We start from the raw sequence: 16,386 nt of genomic DNA, 5'->3' as shown, positions 1-16,386 counted from the left end.
AGGTGTTATTGACTGGTTTGTTTTATCCAGACATCGAGTCCTTCCCAAGGACCTGGGATGCCAGAATTTTATTGTCTATTGTTATAGATATCGTCGCAGAATATAGGCCGTTCCCAGTAAAGCTGCTTTTTGTAATTGGCTGCTGGTGATTTCTGTGGCGCCTATGGGGTTGAGGTGCTCTTCAAGATGTTTTGGAATTGCACCTAGGGCATCAATTACCACTGGGATTATTTTCGTCTTTTTCTGCCACAGCCTTTCAATTTCAATTTGTCGATCTTTGTATTTGGTGATTTTTTCTATTTCTTTTTCTTCTATTCTGCTATCCCCTGGTATTGCTATGTTGATTATTTTGACTTGTTTTTCTTTCTTCTCAACTACAGTTATATCTGGTGTATTGTGTGGCAGATGTTTGTCTGTTTGGAGTCGGAAGTCCCATAATATTTTTACATCTTCATTTTCTTCAACTTTTTCAATTTTATGGTCCCACCAATGTTTGGCTACAGGTAGCTTGTATTTTTTGCAGATGTTCCAGTGTATAATCCCTGCTACTTTGTCATGCCTTTGTTTGTAGTCAGTTTGTGCGATCTTTTTACAACAGCTGATTAGGTGGTCCACAGTTTCATCTGCTTCTTTACAAAGGCGGCACTTGCTGTTTGTTGTGGATTTTTCGACTTTTGCTCTTATTGCATTTGTTCTTAGTGCCTGTTCTTGTGCAGCCAGTATTAAACCCTCTGTTTCTTTCTTCAAGATGCCATTCTTAAGCCATTGCTAGGTCTTGGTGATGTCTGATTTTCCACTTACATTGTGCAAATACTGACCATGCAGGGGCTTATTTTTCCATTTTTCTGCTCGGTTCTTGACTTGTTCTTTCTTGTAGGCCTGCTTTGTTTCATTGGTGTTGAATAGTTTCGCGTTATTGACCATCTGAAGTGCATCTTCTTCACTGTCCTTGATATATTCTTCAAGGCCTCTTTTCTCCTCCTCTACTGTTTGATGGACTTGCAGCATTCCTCTTCCACCTGAGCTGCTTGGGAGGTATAGCCTATCTACATCACTGCGGGGGTGCAGAGCATGATTGATGGTCATGATTTTCCCGGTCTTATGATCCAGCGTCTCTAGCTCTGCCTGGGTCCAGTCTATTATTCCTGCAGTGTATCTGATAACAGGTATAGCCCAGGTGTTTATGGCTTGTATGGTGTTCCCGCCATTGAGTTTGGACTTGAGGATTTTTTGAACTCTCCTGATGTATTCACTTCCCATTTTTCTTTTAACTTCAGTGTGTGCGATGTTATCAGCCTGGAGAATGCCCAAGTATTTGTAATATTCTTTCTCTTCCAGGTTCTTGATCTTGCTTCCATTAGGCAGTTCTATTCCTTCTGTTTTTCTTATTTTCCCTCTGTTCATTATTAATGCAGCACACTTGTCTAGTCCAAACTCCATTGCTATATCGCTACTGAATATACGGACAGTGTTTAGCAGTGATTCGATTTCTGACTGGGACTTTCCATACAACTTCAGATCGTCCATGTACAGCAGATGGTTGATTTTACTGGATGTTTTAGATGTTTGGTGTTTGGTATCCGAGGCCTGTTTTGTTTAGTATTTGTGAAAGTGGGGTCATGGCGATTACAAACAACAGAGGGGATAGTGAGTCCCCTTGGAAAATACCTCTTCTAATGCTAACCTTTCCAAGTGTCTCGCCATTGATTGTTAACTGTGTACTCCACATGCTCATTGCTTTTTTTATAAATATCTGAATGTTTTTGTTGACACCAGTTGTTTCCAAACATTTTAGTATCCATGTGTGAGGCAATGAATCGAAGGCTTTCTTGTAGTCAATCCATGCAACACTTAGATTTATTTTTCTTCTCTTGCAGTTTTCTAAAATCATTTTGTCAATCAGCAGCTGGTCTTTTGTGCCTCTGGTGTTTGGGCAATTTCCTTTCTGTTCAACTGGAAGCTGTTTGTTAGTTAATAAGTGTTGCATCACTTCATCTGCTATTATTCCAGTTAATAATCTGAACATGGTTGGCAGGCAGGTGATCGGTCTATAATTACTTGGAACTGCACCTTTTGCTGGGTCTTTCATGATGAGATGAGTTTTCCCAGTTGTTAGCCATTGTTCAACATCACCGCCTTGCAAAATGTGATTGAACTGTTTTGATAGTTGTTTATGAAGGCTTGTTAGGTGTTTAAGCCAAAAGCCATGCAGTTCATCGTCGCCTGGCACAGTCCAATTTTTACTTTTCTTTGCTCTTTCACTTATTGATTCTGGTGTTATTATTAGATCTTTCATTTGTTGGTTACATTTTTTGACCTCTTTCACCCAGCCTGCTTTTTTATTATAATCTATTGGATTGTCCCATAATTTCCCCCAGAATTGCACTGTTTCTTCTTTATTTGGTGTTTCTAGGTTTCTTGTAGTTTCTCCTTCTATACTTTGGTAGAAATGTCTCTGATTCGACTGGAATTGGAGATTCTGCCTGTGTTGTGTAATTCTGGCTTCATATCTGCTAATCTTCTTTGACACTGCTGTTATTTGCTGCTTTATTATTGCCAGGACTTCTCTAATTTTCCTTGAATCTAGGTGGTATTTTTGGATCAGATACTGTTTGGTGTTTTCATTCTTCAGCTTCTTGTCTTTCATATCTTTCAATTTACTAGCATCTGATCTAAGCCTGGAGATTTTATTTTCTAATCTAATCTTCCATTTAGGTGATGTGCTGCTTTCTTTTTTTACAGGTCCACTGATCTTCTATCCGAGCTCTTGTGTTGTTATTGTTGCTGCACTGTACATTAGTTGGTTTGTTTCTTGCAAATTATTGGTTGTTATTTCTGCAAGTGCAGCATTGACATCTTTTAATGCCTGAGCAAGTTGTTTTTTGGCAACTGTTTTTAGAGCTGGAAGTCGAACCCTGGTGGTTGTTTGGTTCATGTGCTCAGTTATTTTTTGCTTTAGTTCTTGTTGCTTTTCTGTTAAATGGCATTTGGGTTTTTGAGGTGAAGGCAAAGGGGCGGTTGCCTGGTTTTGATTTTGAAACAGTTCAGCAACAGTGGCATCCTCGATTTCCAACACCTCCTCCACCTGTGCCTGAGCAACTTCTTCAGTTGGTGGTAATTCTTCTTCCATATCTTGAGCCTGTGTTGCTCTTTCCAGTTCTTCCAGCTCAACTCCTGTGAATACTTTATTTCTTATTATGAATCTTCTCTGGTCTGCTAGCCTTTGTTCTGTTATTTTTGTATCTGGATGCTTCTCTTTCCAAATTTGGTACATTCTTTTTAAATAACCTCTTCTAGTTGGACTAGACTTGTAATAGTAGATCATTATTTCCTTGTTGGCATTTTTCGTATATATTTTTCGGTTAAGTGACGCTTCTTCCAGTAACTTTGCTGTCTTCAGCCCTGGTTGCTCAACTGAAGATCCTGAGTCCTGTTGTCCACTTGCCATCAGATGTCCAGGGACTGTAGCACCTGGCGCGGTCCTTGTTGACCCGGGCGACGACCGATCCGGTATAGATTTATTAAAGTTACGTCTCACCATATTGTTGATGGGAGAGGCACTCTTTGTCTAGCTCCTCTGGTGAGACCTGTCCAGTATGGTTGGACGTCTGGCATAGCTCTCACCTTCCTCAGAGCACACAAGCCCCACAACCACGCCAAGGTAGTGCCTCACTGGGGTGCCTAACAGAGGGTTTAATACTGGCTGTGCAAGAACAGGCACTAAGAACAAATGCAATAAGAGCAAAAGTCAAAAAATCCACAACAAACAGCAAGTGCCGCCTTTGTAAAGAAGCAGATGAAACCGTGGACCACCTAATCAGCTGTTGTAAAAAGATCGCACAGACTGACTACAAACAAAGGCATGACAAGGTAGCAGGAGTGATACACTGGAACATCTGCAAAAAATACAAGCTACCTGTAGCCAAACATTGGTGGGACCATAAAATTGAAAAAGTTGAAGAAAATGAAGATGTAAAAATATTATGGGACTTCCGACTCCAAACAGACAAACATCTGCCACACAATACACCAGATATAACTGTAGTCGAGAAGAAAGAAAAACAAGTCAAAATAATCGACATAGCAATACCAGGGGATAGCAGAATAGAAGAAAAAGAAATAGAAAAAATCACCAGATACAAAGATCTACAAATTGAAATTGAAAGGCTGTGGCAGAAAAAGACCAAAATAATCCCCGTGGTAATTGGCGCCCTGGGTGCAGTTCCAAAAGACCTTGAAGAGCACCTCAACCCCATAGGGGCCACAGAAATCACCAGCAGCCAATTACAAAAAGCAGCTTTACTGGGAACAGCCTATATTCTGCGACGATATCTATAACAACTGACAATAAAATTCAGCCATCCCAGGTCCTGGGGAAGGAATCGATGTCTGGATAAAACAAACCAGTCAATAACACCTGTCTGACTGTGTAAACAAGAAATAATAATAAAAACCCATTAACCACAACTTTATATTGATTTTTATTAATAGCTGCTGAGGTATACTGCTACTGCCTGTTGCACAAGTTAAAAAAAGAGTTTAAAAAGCATTTATAGGAATTTTTAAAAGCATTACACAAGTTCCTTTGTAACCCTGGAACTACACAGCAGTGCACACCCTACACAGAAAAGGAAACTACTTTAAATGCAAAGGAAACAATTAAGCTGAGAGAGATTTTAATCACACAAAAGAGGAATCCAAAGAAAAAGTTCCCACAAGGCAAAAACACAAAACAGTCCTAATGCCATGAGAGATATTGATTCAATATCTCAAACTCATGCACAACTGCACATTTGTGCAAACCTGTTTCTTTAGTGTTCTGGCTTGTATATTCAAAAAACCTACACTCGGGGTGAAGATGGACACCATTTTTAGAGCAGTTGAACACTATGAAAGCACCATGTGTGTTCAGCCCTCTCCAGTTCTGAGAAAAACACAACACTGGTTCAGCAAACTTGAAGCAAAATATAACTGTGTGTGATGGTGATTGGTTAGCACATACGATACCATCAAGAAACCTCCATCCAAACTACTGCTACTATGACTACTAGGAATATTTATATACTGCTTTTCAACAAAAGTGCTCAAAGCAATTTACATAGAAAAAGACTGGAGAGGGCCAGTTGCTTTCTCCCTCCTAAATATAAGAGAACCACCACTTTAAAAGGTGCCTCTTTTCTCAGTTAGCAGGGCACTTTTAGCAGTTTTAATTTGTATATTAAAAAGGGGAAACATTTTCTTCTATCAGGTGGCAAATGAATGGATACTCATCTAGATGGTGCTTTTAAGAATAAAAATGGCAGAGAGCCCATATGAAGCATGTGGGAGAGTAAAGACCAATGCTAAGTCAGCCTTCAGTTTGCTAGAATGTTTGCACTACTGGTAGTGCAAGCTGGGCTCATCTGGTGCAAGCTGGGCTCATCTGGTGGCTCAGAGCCACCCTGTGCACTCTTGGTTTATATTACCTCTGGTTAACACCTACACTAGCAAAGTGCTGGTGCAGCAATAGTGTGTGTGCATTTGTGGGGAGGACTGATTTTCATTGATCTCTTCCCTCTGAAGCGGACTGTGACTCCAAAAATATATGTCTCTGAGGGCTGAGCAACCAGCAGGGACATATTCTTGAAGTCTGACTGACATATTTTTGATGTCAGTCAGCTTCAGAGCGAGGGAAGAGAGGAGTAATGAAAATCGTCCCTCCCCTGAAGTACATACATATCACCACTTTGTGTCATGTTGTACCTCTGCATACTGCTGCCCCCTGTGGCAGTGAGCCTCATTGCAGACAGACTCTGGGGTTTTACATCTTGTAGCAGGCCTCACCTCAGCCTTTTACTCATTGGCCCGCTTTCTAACAGAGGAAGTATAAAGGGACTTCCTGGCTGAGGTCGCCTTGTCTCAGTATCAAGGCTTGTCTGGTCTGATGGGCATCTCCTGGCTCTTCCTCTTGAATACCAAAGAAAACCACAGGGCTCTGTGGGTGCTAGCAATCAAAATTGACTCGATGGCACACTTTACCTTTACCTGGTGTGACCCCTGACCTGCTATGACATTTGCTTCTTGTCTGGCTCCTCTGGCCCGATTCCTGACCTGGCAGTGACTCCTGCTTTGCCTCTGACTGACTCTTGCCTCAGTCCTCTGACTGGACTGCTACTCTGGCTTTGACTCTCCAGCCTGTTCCCAAACTACAATTTCTACCTCAGCCCCTGCTTCTGTTCGTCTGATGGATTGGTTAGTCTGGATGTCAGCCACTAACTGCACCCTAAAGCTTTCCACGATTACTAAAACATTTATAAACCTAAAACTGAAAGGAATGCACCCAAGGTTCTTCATCCACAGTGCATCCATTTCATTGCTCCCCCACTCAGCCTCCTTCACAGAAAGATTCAAAAATGCCCCAGATTCTCATGACAGATTCTCATGTTACTGTGCATCTTCCTTGTTATCTCTTGTGCTTACAACTGCCTCCCACAACACCTGCATGATGACTCCTCTTTCATTTCTGGTAAATCCCCTCTCAAAACTCTTCTTTCTGTGAAGGCTTTGACATTTATTTATTTATTTAAAAAATTTATACCCTGGCCCTCCAGTACACTATAGTGTTGTAGTACTGTCTCTAGTCCCCACCAACCCAGATCTCTGTTACTGGCAGGGCCATAAGCAGGGCCTGAGATGATGAATGGAGGGCACTGGCAGGTTCATATGGGTGAATATGGTCTGACAGTTACCCCGGCCCCAAGCTGTGTAGAGCTTTAAAGGTCAAAGCCAGCACCTTGAATCTAGTCCGGAAGTGGACCAGTAACCAATGAAGCTGCCGCAGGATGGGTGTGATACTCATGGAGTGACTTGTGCCCACGAGCATACTTGCAGCAGCATTCTGGACCAGTTGAAGCTTCCGAACCGTCTTCAAGGGCAGCCCCACATAGAGCGCATTGCAGTAGTCCAATCTGGATGTTACCAATGCATGAGTGACTGAGGTCAGGTCCAACTTCTACAATGTAGGGTCACAGCTGCTATACTAGCTGTAGTTGGTAAAAGAGGCTTCTGCACACTGCGGCCACCTGTGCCTCCAAGGACAACATCGGGTCCAGAAGCACCTCCAAGCTGCTGACTTTGTTTTTCAGAGGGAGTGTGACCCCTTCCAAGACTAGATTTACCTCATTACTCACATGATCAGTTCTATCATGATCCCTCAGTCTCCATAACCTACTGTTACAAAGCTTAAATCAGAGATGCACCTACATAATTTTGGAGCCTGGACCTAAAGGCCTTTGGAGGGCCTCCCACCCCCCGCTGCAAGTTAAGCATCATTTTTAACACATAGGTTCTTGAGGGCACAAACACCACCACCCAGGACAGACTAAAGAGGATTCTGGGGCCCTTAGAGGGTGTGGAGTAGGGATGTGCATGAACTAGTACGACACTCCTTTTGTGGAGTGCCGAACCAGTTCAAACGCCCAGCGTTTGAGCCGGTTTGGAGGCGGGGGGCCTTTAAGGGGCAGGGAGGGTACTCATACCTACCCTGCTGCTTTCCCCTTGCCAGTGCTGTGCCAAAAACCATTGCCGTGGGGCTACAGCATACCTCCCTGCAGTCCCGGTGTGCATCCTACTGGAAGTGGCCAACACGCGCATGCACACACCGAGGTTACAGGGAGGTACACTGCAGCCCCACAGCAATGGTTTTGGGCATGGCACCAGCAGGGGAAAACAGCGGGGCAGGTAAGAGCACCCTCCCTGCCCCTTAAAACCACACCACCACCCCCGCCTCTAGGGAGTGCACGAACCTGTTTGTGCACATCTCTATTGTGGAGGCCCTGGACTTCAGCCCTAAAATCCAGGGGTAAGAGTGTCTCTTACTGAAATACTTTCATATTCTTCCCCTATTTACCCCATTTCCATTTCTCTTCCCTTCCTTTGTTCTCTCCTTTGTCTTGATCTTTGGATTTTAAGTCCCTTGGGGCAGAGACCCGATTTCAAATTCCTTGCAAAGCACCATGTATATGGCAGTATAGTAATAAAATTATATACTAAACAAAAGCATGTATGCATTCTGTATAACAAAAGCAAAAGCTCACCCCCCAAATAAAAACTGAGCATATATCCCAAAGGGGCTGCATACTCCCATGGCTAGCCAGACATTGCTCGTTTGTAGGTATATCCATGCTGATCTTGTTATTTCTGCACGAAGAACTCTGCAAATGGCAAAAGCAGGTATACAACTGTAAACAGAAATGAGCACTGACAGGCCCTGCCCTGCCTCCACTACTTCTCATTCTCTGGAGTAACAGGGCAACAGCATTTAGAAAAACCAAAAGGCTAATAAAGGAGGCCGCTTCACTTCCAACAGACAGACATACCCAAGAAAGGTACCACTGAAAGGACAGCAAGCAGTGATTCCCCACCCTCCTGTACAATATGGAAACACAGAGGAAGATCCCACTCATGCTCACCAGTTAACGTCTCTGCATATAATGCCTTGCAGCTGAATGTGCTTAAAAGTATCGTGTTTGAGAGGATATGAGAACCACGTGTGTGGTATTTGAGCAGTGATGTTCCAGTCATTAAGTGATTGCTAATAGAGTGTAAGCCTGCAGGCAGGGCCTGTCTTTGATTTTATCTATAGCACAGTCTTTGATTTGAAAATGCTTCAGAAATAATAGATATTCCTATTCCAAACAGACGTGTGAAAGTCTATAGGTGAATGCCCATTCTGATTAAATGAGATGTATTTTGGGCTCATTTGCTTCATGTCTCCTCTACTCTCTGGAGCTCTGGAGGCATTCACTGTTGCCCCTTTAAAAGACTCATCTGCCCCAGCAATATTTGCCCCTTCATCACATGCATATTATAGTTATGTGGACAGCATACTGGAACACATTATGCAGCTATTTCTCAAATTGCCACCCAGTGGAGCTCAGACTTTACTTAGCAAGTTTCCCATGCCATTTCAGTTTGCACAGGTCCTACAGGAAAAAAGTAGGAAGACTCTAGTTGCTAATGTTCAGTTAAGTCCTATTAATATGTTAAGCTGAACACCCAGTCTATGTACACACACATACAGTTATTCATTCACAATTTTGGTGAACTGCCCTAAACAATATCACACTGGGGGCTGGGATATAAATATTTTAAATAATTTTTTAAAATAAACAAATATTCACACATTACATTCAATGCATGTACAGCAGTACACTTCTTATCTGTATTCTGCATTTGAGGGAGCCAGTACCAAGGTTCATTTCTAAAACAAATGCACTTACAGGCATTCACACAAGTACATGTGAACAGACACCTTAATGTGCATACAATATAATGTCTGAATAGGTTCAGATTAACATGGCCCCCATTGGCCTTCTACACACGTGGAAGCCCTCTGAATACTTGATGAAGGAGGGAACGTGCCATGAGCATGTCAAGAGCATGCCTGTCCTGACATGACTCAAGGATGTGCCTTTTGGAGTGTATTTACAGGAGTGATTCTGATGAACACCCTTCACATGTGATTACAGGACGTACCAAGAACATGTCAGCGTGTCCTTGAGTGATGTATTCTTGGCACGTCTCCGCCTTCGTCATGTGTATGGGTGCTGTTGGGGGCTGTGCGTTCATCTGAACTAGTCCTAAGGCTGAAATCCTAGGCATGCTTACTTAGGAGTAAGCCCCAATGAACTCAGCAGGGGGTTACTGCTGAATAAACATGCTTAGAATTGCAGATCTTAATATTCATTGGTGTATTTAAAAAAAACAAAAAACGAGAGATGTTTTTACACAGAACACTTGTGAGAAACAGACTTGTTTGTAATACCAGACAACTGTAATTAGTCATCAACCATCTGACACATGCATGCAGAGTGCCTTCAAGATGCTGCAGCAGCCCTACTAGGGCATGCTGTTCACAAGTATTAAAGTTCTCTGCTTTCCTATCACATTGCCTTGCCTGCACTGCTGCGATGTAATAAGGTCAAGGTGAGCTCTTCCTTTTCTATGCGCGCTTTCCTGATAATATATTAACTCCCTCCTACTGCTCACAATTAGAACAAAAATAAACCCAGTTCCTCCTACTGTAAGGCTTAGCAAAGCAGGCAATTGTACAAGTCCCTCTGTGCTTTTCTCGTTTGTTTTCATTTGTTTTTCAAATGAGATTTAAAAAGCTCTTAGGTTGTATACTGATATGCAAAGCAAATTATACTATGCATTTCCCTGTATTCTTCTAAAAAAAAGCTAAAAACAATGTTGCCTTGCTGGGTATACAAATCTCAACCACACTTTGCTTTTTAAATGGCACTGATGGGTGTTTAAGCACCCTCTATGACATCAGAAAGAGGATGCATGATTGATGGGCTGTTGAGTGCTTTTAAGAGTGAATCCACTTTATAATGTTTAATACATAGTGCACCTTATCTTTCTTTGGGAAACTTACAGTGCACTTGTGGCTTGAAAGCATCTCTGTTTGACAGTACAAATGCTGACTGAAAGCCTGCACCGAACCTCAGCGATAAAATAAAGCCAGAGGGATGATAAGTCAACCACATCCTGAGACAGAAACCGCGGGATGAAGCAATGATTGTGTGGGAGGAAGAACGCGTCCTTTTTACTAGCAAGAGCTATAATCGCATCTCTGAGAGGTCAAAGGACTGTGTCATATGTACAGCTGATCAAAGTAGCCCATCCTTCAAGCAAAAAGAACTCCAGTTAAAAGGAACAAACATAACACGCAGGTGAGAATTCTGTAATGGAATAGAGGAATCAATTCATACACATAAATCTCAGCTTTCACTTCCTTTTTTTTTTTTTTTTTAAGAAACAGACTTAGCGTTTTGGTTTAATTCCCTTATCCTGTTTGCTTATAAATTTGCTTATCTGTTTATAATATGATATTAAGATACTGGAGTCAAAAGCAGTGTTCTCTCTAATTTTTGTCATCTGTGTGCAGAATGAGTTTTGTTCTGGGTGGAAGTATCAAGGCAGTGTGCGCACACATGCATTCAGAGTGGGGCCTTCCTGATTCAACCTGAGCGGGATCTAAAACTAACTAAGTGAGCGGACATCCAAAAATGTGTGAGCACGTGCGCACGCCTTAGAGGGAACACTGGTCAAAAGTGGCATTCATATTCAGGAAACAGTTTTCTCTTTCAGGTTCAAAAATCAGCTCAACCCTCCCTACCCTTTTTAAGTGTATCACTTTTTAAGGGGAGTGGGGGAAAGAAACATTGCACTTACCATGAATGGTTCTTTCTACACAGTGTATGGAGGTCATTAGTAATAATGGGTTGTCATCCTCTACTTGCTCGCCTACGGGCTGCTGCTTAACCCTTTGGGGCATAGATCATGGCATGCTCCCATGTGTCAGTCCCCCTGCCCACTCTTCTCCCCAAGCCTGACCTCCCTAGCAGTGATTACCAGGGGTCTCCCTCTCAAGGAGCCTTCCTGAATTCTGATAAACTCTAACTCCAGTCCACTAGGCTGGGGAGCCCGCTGCAACAATCAAGTAGCCCAGGGGAAGTGGGACCATTTGCAATACCACCATAGCATCAATTTGCTGGAGCTGCATGTGCCTAGACTGGCCCTAATCCAATTCCTACACCACGGCCACATTCTCATTTAAACAGACAAGACAGTTCATTGAAAGAGGAGCCCAGCCTCCTCCTCTGCTGAGCAGAGGCACATTGAGCCTCCATCAGGGCAGAGCGCCAAAGCAGCACAGACAATGCCAAGTGGACTGACTCAGCCAACAAACCTTAGAACCGGCAGAGTGGAGCCTCCATGCCAAGGTGTTTTGCCTCATTACCAGGCATTTCAGGTAACCACTGGAGGACTTGCTTGCTTTGCCAACCAACTACAGACTCCTTGGATTCTTCCCACAGCCCTCATCATGAAGGCACTAGCAAAGATGCAGATCGAAAAAGCAGGAATAATATTGGTTGCCCATTACTGGCCCAGGCACCTGTGGGTTTCCGAGCTGCTGTCCCTGCCAACCACTTCCTTGTGTCATCTCATGCTCCGTCCAGATATTATGCTCTTGCAGGGGCCACTTCTGCATCCAGATCAGCTACAACTACATGCCTGGAGGTTGAATGCGCCTTCCTAGAGATGGAGCAATTCAGAACACTATTCTAGCATTCTGCATGGTCTTCTGTACTATCTATCAGGATACCTGGGCTCCCAGGTTCAAGCTTTTACACAGGCCAGCCTTGACCAGGTTCTTCACTCTAATACTTTAAAGAGCCAGGTTTCAGCCCTTTCCTTGGTTCTCATGCTCAGACAGTCGGGCTAGTCCTGAGTCCTCCCTATTTCTCCACATTATGCATTTCCTGAGCCATTTAATGGAGCAGCAGGGAGGCAACCTGCCTAGAGAGCAAGAGGCTGACAGTTCAAATCCGTGCTGATATGTTTCCCAGACTATGGAAAACACCTATCTCGGGCAGCAGTGTTACAGGAAGGTGCTGAAAGGCATCATCTCATACTGTGTGGGAGAAGACAATGGTGAACCCCTCCTGTATTCTACCAAGAAAACCACATGGCTCTGTGGTCACCAGGAGTTGACACCAACCCGACTGCACAATCGTTCCTTTCCAAGGGTCTGGCAACATTGCCCCCACCCCAGTCCAAAGATTCCCATCTTTGAACCATATCAGGGTCCTTAACGCACCCATGCATGCTCCCCTTTAAGCTACTCTGGTATATCTCTCCAACTATCCTCTCACAAGTCCTTTCTCTGGTCTCCATTACACTTGCACACAAGGTTTCCAAACTAGAGGTGCTCTTGGTGCAGAAGGAATTCTGCATTGTCCATGATCCAAAATCTGCAGTCCTGGAAACCGTATTACCTTTATTCCCAAAGTCAATTATCCCTTTTACTGTGCCAGGATGTTATCCCATCTCCCTTCTGGCCATCTGAAGGGCACCCTAAGGAGTGGTTGCGGCATAAACTTGAGATGCACAGGTCTCTGGTCATATATATTTGTAGAAAGGAGTAACTGACGCATAAACTTGAAGTGCATATATATTCGCACTCTACTGCAGAGTTGCGACAGTTTGGGAACTGGGAATCTTGTTCCCAATGCCTGCTGGGAGGGAGGCAAATTTCCTGTTACCTGATCCTTCTACCTGAATCTAACCTGTCAACCAGGAACAAGTAGCGGATGATAACCCTTTGTTACTGATGGACCTCCTACACTGTGTGAGAAACACATAATATATTGATATACAAGATCTTCCCTGAAAACCAAGATATTGGAATGAAGAGGACACCCTTCTACCCACCAAGTTCAAATCACAGCTCCACAACCACATATCTTTCATGTGAGTGGGAGTGGAAAAGGAAAGGTGCAGAATATATGATAATGCAACATCTAATGAGAAACCTTTATTAGTCCACAAATCACAAAATTCAGGTTTTCTTGGCTGGTGCAGATGTTTGAATTGTTTTTTAAGCATGGAATAAACACAGCCTTGCAACCTCAAATACACAGTGTTTAATTTGGAAACCCCTACTGATTACTGCATTAAAATGGAGGTATTGTGTCCTTGAAAGGATCTAAAAGAGCTCCTAGAAGTCTAAACAAAGTTGTAGAAGAGTCACAGGGAAAGTGTACATTTACATGCCATTGTTATGCATCTGTGGAAATGCATCCACATTTAAGAGCCCCAGGGGGTTCCTTAAGAAAAAGTTATTTTTGCTTCTCTGTCTTGCTTTGCTGTACCACCTAGACCCAGAGAACTATGCAGCTCTGGAAAAGTGTTGATAGCAATACAATGTGAAGGATAAACAAATGTGCCCATTGTAGCTGTTTATTTCCTTTTCTGTTTCTATGGTTTCACTGAAGAGTCATTTTCTACTAATGGTGGGTTGATGTTGGTACTCAGATCTGGGAGAGATAAACTACAATACCAGCAGTTAAAGTGATGCTTATTCTTTTGGAATACAGCTGTAAACATCCCTCCTAATGGAAAGATTCAAGTGCGGCAAAGAATGGGATTCTCATCAGCAGAATAATTTGAGAAGTTTAATCCAAATTGTTAACAAGATAGAGAGCAAGCTTGTATTCATTACGTAGCCTAAAAAGCACTCAGCCTTGGTGACAGTTCCTCCACCATGTGACTAGAGATGCTGAAATTAAAAGCTGTTTCTAAGAAAGGAGATCACAATGCTACAGGCAGGATATTAGGCAACAGAATGAACACACTTACAAAGAAGGTTGCTATTTTCTAAAGCAAATGATTGATAAATCAGCCAGATAGTGACTTGACTGTACATTATAAACAAAGCTCTGATTAACCAGCTTTAGCTAAACTTGCCAAACAAAATCAGTTCACATGCTTTCCTTATAGGGAAAGAGACAACTGTTCAGATCAGATTCTGGGATCTGTCAAGTCCAGCCATCTGGCATTATACCGTTAGGAGCTGATGGGCTTCTTTAATGCCTGACTCCTCACTAGTTCTAGGCAGCCATTCTATCTAGTAAGGGAGCATGGATGGCCTACCCAATCAGGGATGGTGTAGGAAGTGGAAAGGGTGGCTGCTGATGGTAGTCAGTGGACATATTACAAGGGAGAAGGTTCTGTTTTACAGAGGGTCAGAGGGGACCATATCTACTGCAGTCTGCCATCTTCAACAAACCCTGCGAGAGTCATGGATCTCTTAGGGATTTTCTAGATAGCAAAAGATCTGGATAAGGGCTGCATAACTTTGGCTTGCCAACTGTTATTGAACTACAGCCCCCATCATCCACAGGCACAGGAGGGCCAAAGTTGTGCGGCCCTGATCTAGGTGACGCTTCCTATCTAAAGTCATTATTCAGAGTCCGAGGCCTCCTAGCTAGAGAAAAAGACTGGGTGTGTTTGTAGGATTTTCCGCAAAAAACCCCAACAACCAGCCCCCCCCATTTTTTCAGGGTTTTCTGGTTTTTTTCTCCCTTGACCCAGGCCTTCACATCTCTACTCCAAGCTTGTACCACTCAAGTGAGTAATTCTGAGCAGTCCTTTAAACAAAAAGGAAGATGCAAGTCAAAAAGGCTACTATTGCTTCTATGGCAGATCAATTCCGAAAGAGAGGATGATCAAATACTTTTCCACCATGAAATATTGCAGAAATTCTAGGAAAGTTTACAAAAACTTTTATCACTTGTATTTTCTTTTGTTTAAGCATTGCAGAAAGTTTGCCCTCCCTGTCCCCAGCACTGAAGCATTTGTTTCCCAGAGTATTAATAAAAAATCCAAATAACAGCAACAAAAGATGAGAAGTGGCAGATTTTGTTCTCTCTCCCTTGTCATGCCGGAGATCTGAGAACCAGACAAAAATGATATATCGCGATGTTATAGTATAGCCTGTCAGAATGTATGATAAGTTTACTGCACTTTGCCAGTACAATATATAATCATTTCTGATAACTTCTTATTCTGTACGAGAACTGACAAGCTTGCATACAAGTTTCTCCTCTCCAGCAGAAAGAAGATTTGCACCAGTGCATTTGGTACAAGAGGAGCTTGCCACATTTGATTGGTGATATGTAGACAGTTTTCGCTACCTGCAGGTTCAGGAAGCAGAACATAACTAGTATGGGCAAGGAGTTCCCCTTCCAACTGCCATCACACAACATACAGTACTCCTTAAGATGTCATTCATCACATGGCATTCCCAACTCTTTGTAGTGCTGGAGATGTCATGAACATTCCAGGTAAAGCCATGTGGGGCATCCTACTAGAATGTGTAACAATGGACTAAAGGGGACTAAATTAGAATGTGTAACAATGATGCACCCTAATAATCCACATGGAGAGAGAAAGAGATGCCCATAGGAAGGGTTGCACTAATCACTACCAAAGGATGGATTCCCCACACTGTACACTGGGAATCCACAATATAGTCAAGATCTTTACACATTTTGAGAATAAACACTATCTGTTTGGAAGTCAGTCAGGAAACCATAATGCTTTTATACACTTGAAAAAAGACATAGAAATATTTAACTGCGTCTATTTGAATATTTAAACATTTTAGTTGTTTCTAAACTGATTTTGCAGGCGGTGGGGGGTGGTGTTACAGTAAAACATGTATTTTATTGGGACTCTGGCTTATTGGGAGAAAGAAAGCATCTGGCCATTTGTGCGCATGCAGCCTTTTTGTTTTGCATCGATGGTGCAGCCTTGCCTTCTTTGTGGCACAGTTGCATGTTTCTGGCCTGATGACCTCACAATGACCAAGATCATGGCATGGGAAAAAGCACACTATACAAAGGCAACTCATCCACCAAACAGACTTGCATCATCACTGAGATAGTTATCACATACACACATCGGGCTGTCAGATGCACAAGCAACCCACAGCATGCTGCTCACTTCAAGACACACTAACTCCAGATACCTCAGCTTCATGATCTTAGGATG

At 42.8% G+C, this 16,386-nt stretch overlaps 1 protein-coding gene across 2 annotated transcripts in view; it reads right to left on the bottom strand.

The window, feature by feature from the left end:
• The window catches only part of TSPAN2 (tetraspanin 2), a 103,131-nt gene that overhangs the window by 85,835 nt on the left and 910 nt on the right, over nt 1–16,386 (bottom strand). The window lies entirely within an intron of this gene.

Source organism: Hemicordylus capensis, chromosome 4 (genome assembly GCF_027244095.1).
Source record: "Hemicordylus capensis ecotype Gifberg chromosome 4, rHemCap1.1.pri, whole genome shotgun sequence".
In the NCBI taxonomy this organism is placed as follows: Eukaryota; Metazoa; Chordata; class Lepidosauria; order Squamata; family Cordylidae; genus Hemicordylus; species Hemicordylus capensis.
This window is presented reverse-complemented; position numbering and strand designations above follow the sequence as displayed.